Raw genomic sequence first — 13,118 nt, 5'->3', positions numbered from 1 at the left:
ATTCTGAATAAGATTGTATGAATTGAAATAATTCTTTTATGACTAAACAAAATGTTAGAATGATTTGAAATAGATAACTATTCTAATAGTCTTAATTATTTGTACTAATTCGGCAAACACATTTATTTTTTAAATCTCTTATAATTTTTTAGGATATTATTAAATTAGCATTATTTTAATTTGAATAAGCTTGTATGAAAAGAAATAATTGTTTTATGAAAAAATAAAGATCATAACGATTTGAGATAGATAATTGTTCAAATAGGAACTGGTTCAATAAACAAATTTTTTTAATCTTTTACTTATTAGTTTTTGAAATATTAATAAATTAGTATTATTTTATTCTAAATAGGCTTGTATGATGAAAAACAATTGTTTTATGACAAAACAACAGTTCATAATGATTTGAAATAGATAATTATTCAAATGGCCATAATTATTTGAACTGATTTGATAAATTGATTTATTTTTTTAAATCTCCAACTTCTCAATTTTTGAAATATTAATAAACTAATATTATTTTATTTTGGATAAGATTTTATGGACTGAAACAATTGTTTTATGATAAAACAAAAGGTCATAATGATTTTAAATAGACAATTATTTAAATAGTCATAACTATTTGCACTTGTTTGGTAAATAGGCTTATTTTCTTTAAATTTCTTGCTTATTAATTTTTGAATGTTAATAAAATAGTATTATTTTATTTCAAATAAGCATGTATAAATTGAAATAATTATTTTATGACTAAACAAAAGGTTAGAACAATTTAAAATAGCTAATTACTCTAATAGTCTTAACTATTTGAATTGGTTCGACAAACACACTTATTTTTTAAATATCTTACTTATTAATTTTTAAAATATTATTAATTTAGTAAAATTTTACTCTGAATAAGCTTGTATGAACAGAAATAATTATGTTATGAGAAAAAAAATTATAACGATTTTAGATAGATAACTATTCAAATAATCATAACTATTTGAATTGATTCGATAAACAAATTTAGTTTTTAAATCTCTTATTAATTTTAAAACATTAATAAATTAGTATTATTTTATTTTGAATAATATTGTATGAATAGAAACAATTGTTTTACAATAAAACAAAATGTCATAACAATTTGAAATAGCTAATAGTTTGAATAGACTTTACTATTTGAACTTGTTCAGCGAACAAATTTATTTTTTAAATCTCCAACTTATTAATTTTTAGAATATTAATAAATTAGTATTATTTTATTTTGAATAATCTTTTATGAATAGAAACAATTATTTTATGACAAAACACAAGATCATAATGATTTAAAATAAATAATTGTTCAAATAGCAATAACTATTTGAACTCGCTTCGTAAAAAGATTTATTTCTTAAAATCTTTTACTTATTAATTTTTTAAATTTTAATAAATTAGTATTAGTTCATTCCTAATAAGCTTTTATGAACAAAAACAATTGGTTTGTGACAAAACAAAAGATCATAATGATTTGAAATGGATAATTGTTCAAATAGTTATAACTATTTGAACATGTTCAGAAAACAAGTTTTTTTTTTTAAATTTTTACTTATTAATTTTTGTAATATTATTCAATTTATTTATTTAATTCAAAATAAGCTTGCATAAACAAAACTAACTATTTTATGACAAAATAAAAGGTCATAATGTTTTGAAATAGATAGTTATTCAGATAGTCATAACTATTTGAGCTTGTTCGATCAACAGATTCATTTTTTAATTCTCTTACTTATTAATTTCTGGAATATTAATAAATTAGTGTTATTTTATTTCAAATAAGCTTATTTGAATTGAAACAGTTGTTTTATTATAAAACAAAAGGTTATAATGATTTGAAATAGTTAATTATTCAAATAATCATGACTATTTAAACTCATTCATTAAACATATTTATTTTTTAAATCTTTTAGTTTTTAATTGTCAAAATATTAATAATTAGTATTATTTTAATCCAAATAACCTTGTATGAATAGAAACAATTGTTTTATGACAAAACTAAAAGTCATAACAATTTAAAATAAATAATTATTCAAATATTCATAACATTTGAACTTGTTCACTAAATAGATTTATTTTTTAAATATTTTAGTTATTAATTGTCTTAATATTAATAAATTTATATTATTTTATTCGAAATAAGCTTGTATGAATAGAGAAAATTATTTTATGTCAAAACATAAGGTTATAGTGATTTCAAATAGATAATTATTCAAATAGTTATAATTATTTAAACTTGTTTGGCAAACAAATTCTTTTTTTAAATCTCTTAATTATTAATTTTTGAAATATTAATAAATTGGTATTATTTTATTTCGAATAAACTTATATGAATAGAAACAAATCTTTTATGACAAAAGAAAATGTCATAACGATTTGGAATGATAATTATTCAAATAGTCATAACTGTTTGAACTAGTTTGATAAATAGATTTATTTTTTAAATCTCTTATTAATTTTTAAAATATTAATAGATTAGTATTACTTTATTTCGAATAAACTTATATAACAAAAACATTTGTTTTATGACAAAACAAAAGATCATAACGATTTGAAATAGATAATTGTTCAAATAGTCATAATTATTTGAATTAGTTAGGTAAATAGAAATATATTTTTAAATCTCTTGCTTATTAATTTTTGAAATATTAATAAATTTGTTTTGACATTTTTAAATGAATAGGCTAGTATAAATTGAAAATTCATTTTATGACAAAACAAAAGGTCATAACATTTTGACATAGACAATTATTCATACTGTTTTAAATATTTGAACTAGTTCATCAAACAAATTTATTTTTAATTCTCTTAGTTATTACTTTTTGAAATATTATTAGATTAGTATTATTTTATTCCGAATAAGCTTATAAGAATAGAAATAATTGTTTTGCAATAGAACAAAAGGTTATAACAATTTGAAGTATACAATTATTCTAGTAGTCATAATTATTTGAACTGGTTCGATAAACAGATTTATTTTTTAAATCGCTCAGTTATTAATTTTAGAAAGATTAATAAATTAGTATTATTTTATTGCGAATAAGCTTGAATGATTAAAAACATTTGTTATATGACCAAAGGAAAAGTCATAACGGTTTGAAATAAATAATTGTTGAAATGGCCATAATTGTTTGAAATGAATTGGTAAATAGATTCACTTTTTAAATCACTTATTAATTTTTGGAATATTAATAAATTTGTATTATTTTATTTCAAATAAGCTTGTATAAACTGAAACAATTATTTTATGCCAAAACAAAAGTTCATAACGATTTGAAATAGATAATTATTCATGTAGTCTTAACTGTTTGAACTATTTCAGCAAATAGATTTATTTTTTAAATCTCTTAGTTATTAATTTTTGGAATATTATTAAATTAGTTTTATTTTTTTTAATAAGCTCATATGAACTGAAACAATTATTTTATAATAGAACAAAAGGTTATAATGATTTGAAATAGGTAATTATTTAAATAAGAACTGCTTTGGTAAACAGATTTATTTTTTAAATATCTTATTTATTAATTTTTGAAATATTAATAAATTAGTATTATTTTATTCCATGTAGGCTTGTATGATAAAAAACAATTTTTTATGACAAAACAAATGTTCTTAACAATTTGAAATAGATAATTATTGAAACAGCCATAATTATTTGAACTGATTCGATAAATAGATTCACTTTTTAAATCACTTACTTTCTAATTTTTGGAATATTAATAAATTATTATTTTATTTCGATTAAGCTTTTATGAACTAAAACAATTGTTTTATGACAAAATAAAATGTCATAATGATTTTAAATATACAATTGTTCAAATAGTCACAACTATTTGAATTTGTTCAAAAAACTCATTTATTTTTTTAAATCTCTTACTTATTAATTTTTGAAATATTAATAAATTAGTATTCTTTATTTTGGATAACCTTTATGACATGAAACAATTGTTTTATGATAAAATAAAAGGTCATAACAAGTTTATATAATTAATTGTTCAAATATTCATAAGTATTTGAGCTTATTCACTAAACAGATTTATTTTTTCAAATCTTTTACTTATTAATTTTTTGAATGTTAATATATTAAGATTATTTTATTCTGAATAAGCTTGTATGATATGAAACAAATATTTTATGACTAGAAAATGGTTAAAATGATTTGAAATAGATAATTATTCTTATAGTTTCAATATTTGAATTGATTCGACAAACACATTTATTTTTTAAATCTCTTTCTTATGGATTTTTGAAGTATTAATAAATTAGTATTTTTTTATTTTGAATAAGCTTGTATGATAAAAAAACAATTGTTTTATAACAAAACAAAAGGTCATAACGATTTGAAATAGAAATTGTTCAAATTGCCATAATTATTTAACTGATTCGATAAACAAATTTATTTTTAAAATATTTTGCTTATTAATTTTAGAAATATTAATAAATTAGTATTATTTTATTCCGTATAAACTCGTATTAATTGAAACAATTTTTTTATGAAAAAACAAAAGGTCATAGTGATTTTAAATAGACAATTGCTTAAATAATAATAACTATTTGAACTTATTTGGTAAATAGATTTATTTTTTTAAATCTCTTTGTTATTAATCTTTTGAATGTTAATAAATTAATATTAATTTATTTCAAATAAATATGAACTGAAATAATTGCTTTATGACTAAACAAAAGGTTAGAACAATTTAAAATAGATAACTGTTCTAATAGTATTAATCATATAAACTAGTTTGGTAAACAAATATATTTTTTAAATCTCTTATTGATTTTTGAAATATTATTAAATTTTTATTATTTTAATCCAAATAAGCTTGTATGAACAAAAAAATTATTTTATGACAACAAATGGTCATAACGATTTCAAATAGATAATAGTTCATGTAGTCTTAACTATTTAAACTGGTTCGGTAATTAGATTTATCTTTTCATTCTCTTGGTTATTAAGTTTTGAAATATTATTAAATTAGTATTATTTTATTTCAAATAAAATAGTATGAACAGAACCAATTGAATGATGACAAAACAAAAAGTTAAAACGATTTGAAATAGATAATTATTCATATAATGAAAACTATTTGAAATGGTTTAGTAAACAAATTTTTTTTTTAAATCTCTTACTGATTAATTTTCTAAATATTAATAAATTAGTATTATTTTATTTTGAACAAACTTATATGAACAAAAACAATTGTTTTATGGCAAAACAAAAAGTAATAATGATTTCAAATAGATAATTGTTTAGATACTTTTAATTATTTGAATTCGTTCAGTAAATAGAATTATTTTTTAAACCTTTTACTTATAAAATTTTGAAATATTAACAAATTAGTTTTATTTTATTCCGAAAAAACTTGTATGAGCTAAGATAATTGTTTTATGACAAAACAAAATGTCATAATGATTTTAAATAGAGAATTGTTCATATAGTCTTAATTGCTGGAACTAGTTTAGCAAACAGATTTATTTTTTAAATCTCTTAGTTATGAATTTTTAGAATATTATTAAATTAGTATTATTTTATTCTAAATAAACTTATATGAACAAAAATAATTGTTTTATGAAAGAATAGAAGCTTATAACATTTTAAAATAGATAATTATTCAAATAGTCATAACTATTTAAACTGTTTTGGTAAATAGATTTAGTTTTAGATCTCTTACTAATTCTTGAAATATTAAAAAATTAGTATTATTTTATTTCAAATAAGCTTGTATGTTAAAAAACAATTGTTTTATGATAAAATGAAAGGTAATAACAATTTGAATTATATAATTGTTCAAATGGCCATAATTATTTGAATTGATTCAATAAATTGATTTATTTTTTAAATCTCTTACGTATTAATTTTTAGAATGTTAATAAAGTAGTATTGTTTTATTTTGGATAAGCTTTTATGAACTAAAATAATTGTTTTATGACAAAACAAAAATTCATAATAATTTTAAATAGATAATTATTCAAATAATAATAACTATTTCAAATCTCTTGCATATTAATTTTTTGAATGTTAATAAATTAGTATTATTTTATTTTGAATAAGCATGTATGAACTAAACAATTATTTTATGACTAAACAAAAGGTTAGAACAATTTGAAATAGATAATTATTCTCATAGTCTTAACCATTAAGAACCGATTCGATAAGCACATTTATTTTTTAAATCTCTTATTAATTTTTAAAATATTATTAAATTAGTATTATTCTTATTGGAATAAGCTTGTATGATTAGAAACAATTTTTTATGACAAAACAAAGATCATAGCGATTTGAGATTGATATTTGTTCAAAGAGTTGTAACTATTTGAACTGGTTCAAAAATCAGCTTTAGTTTTTAAATCTCTTGCTTACTAATTTTTGAAATATTAATGAAGTAGTGTTATTTTATTTTGGATAAGTTTTTATGAAGTGAAACAATTGTTTTATGACAAAACAAAAGGTCACAGTGATTTTAAAAAGACAATTATTCAAATAGTCATATTTATTTGAACTTGTTAGGTAAACATATTAATTTTTTTAAATCTCCTGCTTATTAATTTTTCAAACATTAATAAATTAGTATTATTTTATTTCAAATAAACTTGTATGAATTGAAATAATTATTTTATGACTAAATAAAGGTCAAAATGACCTTAAATAGATAATTGTTCTAATAGTCTTAGCTATTTGAACTAGATCGGCAAAACACATTTATTTTTTATTATTAAATTAGTATTATCTTAACCTGAATAAGCTTATATGAAAAGAAACAATTATTCTATGAAAAAATAAAGATCATAACAATTTGAGATAGATAATTGTTCAAGCAGTCATAACTATTTGAATTGATTCGGTAAATAGATTTAGTTTTTAAATCTCTTATTAATTTTAAAAATACTAATAAATTAGTATTATTTTATTCTAAATATTTCTATATGAATAGAAACAATTGTTTTAAAACAGAAGAAAAGGTTATAGTGATTTAAAATAGATAATTATTCAAATGGACATGACTATTTGAACTTGTTGGGTAAATAGATTTATTTTTTAAATCTCCAACCTATTAATTTTTAGAATATTAATAAATTAGTATTATTTTATTTTGAATAAACTTGTGTGAATAGAGACAATTATTTTATGAAAAAACAAAAGATCATAACTATTTGAAATAAATAATTGTTTAAACAATCATAACTATTGAAGCTTGCTCGGTAAACAAATTTGTTTTAAATCTATTACTTATTAATTTTTTGAATATTAATAAATTAGTATTATTTTATTTCAAATGAGCTTGTGTTAACAGAAACAATTGGTTTATGACAAAACTAAAGGTCATAACTATCTGAAATAGATAATTGTTCAAATAGTTATAACTATTTAAACATGTTCAAAAAATAGATTTATTTTTTAAATTTCTATTTATTAATTTTTGGAATATTAATAAATTTATATCTTTATTTGAAATAAGCTTGTATGAATAGAAACAACTATTTTATAACAAAACAAAAGGTCAAAATGATTTGAAATAGATAATTGTTCAAATAGTATAGCTATTTGAACTTATTCAGTAAATAGATTCATTTTTTAAATCTCTTACTCATTAATTTTTGGAATATTAATAAATTAGTAATATTTTATTTCGAATAAGCCTAAATGAATTGATACAATCATTTTAAAATGAAACAAAAGGTCATAATGATTTGAAATAGATAATTATTAAAATAGTTATGACTATTTGGACTTGTTCGGTAAACATATTTATTTTTAAATTTTTTTGCTTATTATTTGTAAAAATATTAATAAATTAATATTTTTAATCCGAATAAGTTTGTATGAACAAAAACAATTATTTTATATAAAAACAAAAAGTCATAATGATTTAAAATAAATAATTGTTCAAATAGTCATAACTATTTGAACTTATTCGGTAAATAGATTTATTTTTTAAATCTTTTATTTTTTAATTGTTTGAATATTAATAAATTTGTGTTACTTTATTTGAAATAAGCTTGTATGAATAGAAAAAATTGTTATATGACAAAAAGAAAAGGTTATAGCAATTTGGAATAGATAATTGTTCAAATAGTCATAACTATTTGAACTTGTTCAGTAGATAGATTCATTTTTTCAATATCTTATTTATTAAGTTTTGGAATATTAAAAAGATAGGATTATGTTATTTGGAATAAACTTGTCTGAATAGAAACAATTGATTTGTGATAACACAAAAGGTTATAATGATTTGAAATAGATAATTTTCAAACAATCCTAAATATTTGCATTGGGTAGGCTAACCAATTCATTTTGTAAATTTGTTACTTATTAATTTTCATAATATTAATAAATTAGCATTACTTTATTTCAAATAAGACTATATGAATATAACAATTGTTTTATAACCAAACAAATGTTCATAAAATTTAAAATAAATAATTGTTCAAATAGTTAAACTAATTAAACTAGTTTAGTAAACAAATTTACTTCTTAATTCTCTTACTTATTAATTTTCAAAATATTAATAAATTAATATTATTTTATTCCAAACAAACTTATTTGAAAAAAACATTTGTTTTATGACAAAACAAAAGGTCATAACAATTTGAAATAGATAATTGTTCAAGTAGTCATAATTATTTAAATTGGTTCGGCAAATGAAATTATTTTTTAAATCTCTTATTGTTTAATTTTTAAAATATTAAAAAATTTATTTTATTTTATTTTGAATAAGTTACTAAGTACTGAAAAAATAGTTTTATGACAAAACAAAAGATCATAATGATTTGAAATAAAGAACTATTCATATAGCTAAACTAGTTTGGCAAATAAATTTATTATTTAAATCTCTTAGTTATTCATTTTCAAAATATTATTGCATTAGTATTATTTTATTCCAAATAAGCTTGTATGAATAGAAATAATTATTTTATGACAGAATAAAAGGTTATAACAATTTGAAATATATAATTGTTCAAACAGTCATAACCATTTGAACTGTTTAGGTAAATGAATTTATTTTTAAATCTCTTACTTATTAATTTTTGAAATATTAATAAATTAGTATTATTTTATTTCGAATAGGATTGTATGATGAAAAACAATTGTTTTATGACAAAACAAAAGCTCATAATGATTTGAAATAGATAACTATTCAAACGGCCATAATTATTTGAATTGATTCAATAAACTAATTTATTTTTAAATCTCTAACTTATCAATTTTTAAACTATTAATAAAGTAATACTATTTTATTTCGGATAAGCTTTTATGAATTAAAGCAATTGTTTTATGATAAAATAAAAGGTCATAACTATTTTAAATAGATAATTGTTCAAATAGTCATAATTATTTGAACTTGTTTGGTAAATGAATTTATTTTTTTAATTTCTTGCTTATTAATTTTTTGAATGTTAATAAAATAGTATTATTTTATTTTGAATAAGCATGTATGAACTGAAACAATTATTTTATGACTAAAGAAAAGGTCAGAATGATTTGAAATAGATAATTGTTCTAATAGTCTTAACTATTCAAATTATTCGACAAACACATTTATTTTTTAAATCCTTATTAATTTTTAGAATACTATTAATTTAGCAATATTTTACTCTGAATAACCTTCTATGAATATAAATAAATGTTTTAGGACAAAATAGAGATCATTCCAGTTTCAAATAGATAATTGTTCAAATAGTCATAACTATTTGAATTAATTCAGTAAAGAGATTTAGTTTTTAAATCTCTTATTATTTTTGAATTATAATAAATTAGTATTATTTTTTTATGAATAATTTTGTATGAATAGAAATATTTATTTTACGATAAAACAAAACATCATAACAATTTGATATATATAATAGTTCAAATGGGCATAATTATTTGAACTTGTTTGATAAATAGATTAATTTTTTAAATCTTTAGCTTATTAATTTTTAGAACATTAATAAATTAATTTACTTATTAATAAACTTGTATGCATAGAAACAATTGTTTCATGACAAAACAAAAGATCATAAGGATTTGAAATAAATAATTGTTCAAAAAGTCATAACAATTTAAACTCGCTCAATAAAAAAATTTATTTTTAAATTTACTTATTAATTTTGATATATTAATAAATTAGTATTATTTTATTTTGAATAAGCTTGTTTGAAAAGAAATAATTGGTTTATAACAAAACAAATGGTCATAATGATTTAAAATAAAGAATTGTTCAAATAGTCATAACTATTTGAATGTGTTCAGAAAATAGAGTTCTTTTTTAAATATTTACTTATTAATTTTTGGAATATTAATGCATATATATTATTTTATTTGAAATAAGCTTGCATAAACAAAGCCAATTGTTTTATGACAAAACAAAATGTGATAATGTTTTGAAATAGATAATTGTTCAAATAGTCATAACTATTTGAACTTGTTCGATAAATAGATTCATTCTTTTAATTCTCTTACTCTTTAATTTTTGGAATATTAATATATTAGTATTATTTTATTTCAAATAAGCTTATATGAACTGAAACAATTATTTTATTACAAAACAAAAGGCCACAATGATTTGAAATAGATAATTATTCAAATAATCATGACTATTTGAACTTCTTCGGTAAATATATTTATTTTTTAAATCTTTTACTTATTACTTATCAAAATATTAATAAATTAATATTATTTAATCTGAATAAGCTTGTATGAACAAAAATTATTGTTTTATGATAGAATAAAAAAGTCATAACAATTTGAAATAAATAATTATTCAAATAGTCATAACAATTTGAACTTGTTCGGTAAATAGATTTATTTTTAAAATCTTTTACTTATTAATTGTCTCAATATTAATAAATTTATATTATTTTATTCAAAATAAGCTTGTATTAATAGAAAAATCATTTTATTACAAAACAAAAGGTTATAGCAATTTCAAATAAATAATTATTCAAATAGTCATAATTATTTAAACTTGTTCGGTAAACAAATTCATTTTTTAAATCTCTTAATTATTAATTTTTGAAATATTAATAACATAGTATTATTTTATTTTAAATAAGTTTATATGAACTGAAATAATTTTTTTATGACAAAACAAAATGTCATAATGATTTAAAATAGATAAATATTCGGATTGTCATGACTATTTGAACTAGTTCGGTAAACATATTTATTTTTTAAACTTTTACCTATTAATTTTCAAAATATTAATAAACTAATGTTTTTTTTATCTGAATAAGCTTGTATGAATAGAAACTATTGTTTTATAGCAAAACAAAAAGTCATAACAATTTGAAATTAATAATTGCTTAAATAGTCATAACTATTAGAACTAGTTTGATAAACAGATTTATTTTTTAAATATCTTATTAGTTTTTGAAATATTAATAGATTAGTATTATTTTATTCTAAACAAACTTATATGAATAAAAACCTTTGTTTTATGATAAAACAAAAGTTTATAACGATTTGAAAGAGATAATTATTCAAATAGTCATAATTATTTGAATTGGTTAGGTAAATAGAATTTTTTAATCTCTTACGTATTAATTTTTGAAAAATCATTTTATTTTATGACAAGACAAAAAAGTGATAACGATTTGAAATAGATAATTGTTCAAATAGTTATAATTATTCGAACCGGTTCGATAAATAGAACTATGTTCTAAATATCTTACTTATTAATTTTTGAAATATTAAAAAAATTATTTTATTTTATGAAAAGACAAAAAGTGATAACGATTTGAAATAGATAATTGTTCAAGTAGTTATAATTATTTAAACCGGTTTTATTTTATAACAAGACAAAAAGTGATAACGATTTGAAATAGATAATTGTTCAAGTAGTTATAATTATTTAAACCGGTTCGATAAATAAAACTATGTTCTAAATATCTTACTTATAAATTTTTGAAATATTAAAAAAATCATTTTATTTTATGACAAGACAAAAAGTGGCAACGATTTGAAAAAGATAATTGTTCAAATAGTTATAACTATTTGAACCGGTTCGATAAATAGAACTATGTTCTAAATATCTTACTTATAAATTTTTAAAATATTAATAAATTAATTTTATTCTATTTTGGATAAGCTTGTATGAGCTGAAATAACTATTTTATGACAAAACAAAATGTCATAACAATATGAAATAAATAATTGTTCATATAGTTTTAACTGTTTGAACTGGTTCAACAAATGGATTCATTTTTTAAATCTTAGTTATTAATTTTTTGAATATTACTAAATTGGTATTATTTTATTCTGAATAAGCTTGTATAAATAGAAACAATTTTTTTTATGATAGAACAAAGGGTTATAACAATTTGAAATAGATAATTATTCAAAGAGTCATAACTATTTAAACTGGTTCAGTAAACAGATTTATTTTTTAAATGTCTTATTGATTCTTTAAATATTAATAAATTATTATTATTTGATTTCAAAAAAGCTTGTATGTTGAAAAACAATTGTTTTATAACATAATAAAAAGTTGTAACAATTTGAAATAAATAATTACTCAAATAGTCATAACTATTTGAACTACTTTGATTAATAAATTTATTTTTTAAATCACTTATTAATTTTCAAAATATTAATAAATTAGTATTACTTTATTCCAAACAAACTTATATGAACCAAAACATTTGTTTTATGACAAAACAAAAGGTCCTAATGATTTGAAATAGATAATTATTCAAATAGTCATAATTATTTGAACTAGTTAGGTAAACAAAATTAGTTTTTAAATCTCTTACTTATTAATTTTTGAAATATTAACAAATTCATTTTATTTTATTCCAAATAAGCTAGTATGAATTCCAAAAAACTTATTTTATGACAAAACAAAATATCATAATGATTTGAAATAGATAATTGTTCATATAGTCTTAAATATTTGAACTGGTTTTGTAAAGAAATTTTTTTTTTAATTCTCTTAGTTAATAATTTTTGGAATATTATTCGATAAGTGGTATTTTATTCCAAATAAACTTGTACCAACAAAAATAATTGTTTTATGACAGAACAAAAGGTTATAATGAATTCAAGTTTACAATTGTTCAAATAGTCAAAACTATTTGAACTACTTCGGTAAACAGATTTATATATTAAATCTCTTACTTATTAATTT

Source organism: Durio zibethinus, chromosome 17, assembly GCF_047325235.1.
Source record: "Durio zibethinus cultivar Kanyao isolate XHJ-2024 chromosome 17, ASM4732523v1, whole genome shotgun sequence".
NCBI classification, from domain to species: Eukaryota; Viridiplantae; Streptophyta; class Magnoliopsida; order Malvales; family Malvaceae; genus Durio; species Durio zibethinus.
This window is presented reverse-complemented; position numbering follows the sequence as displayed.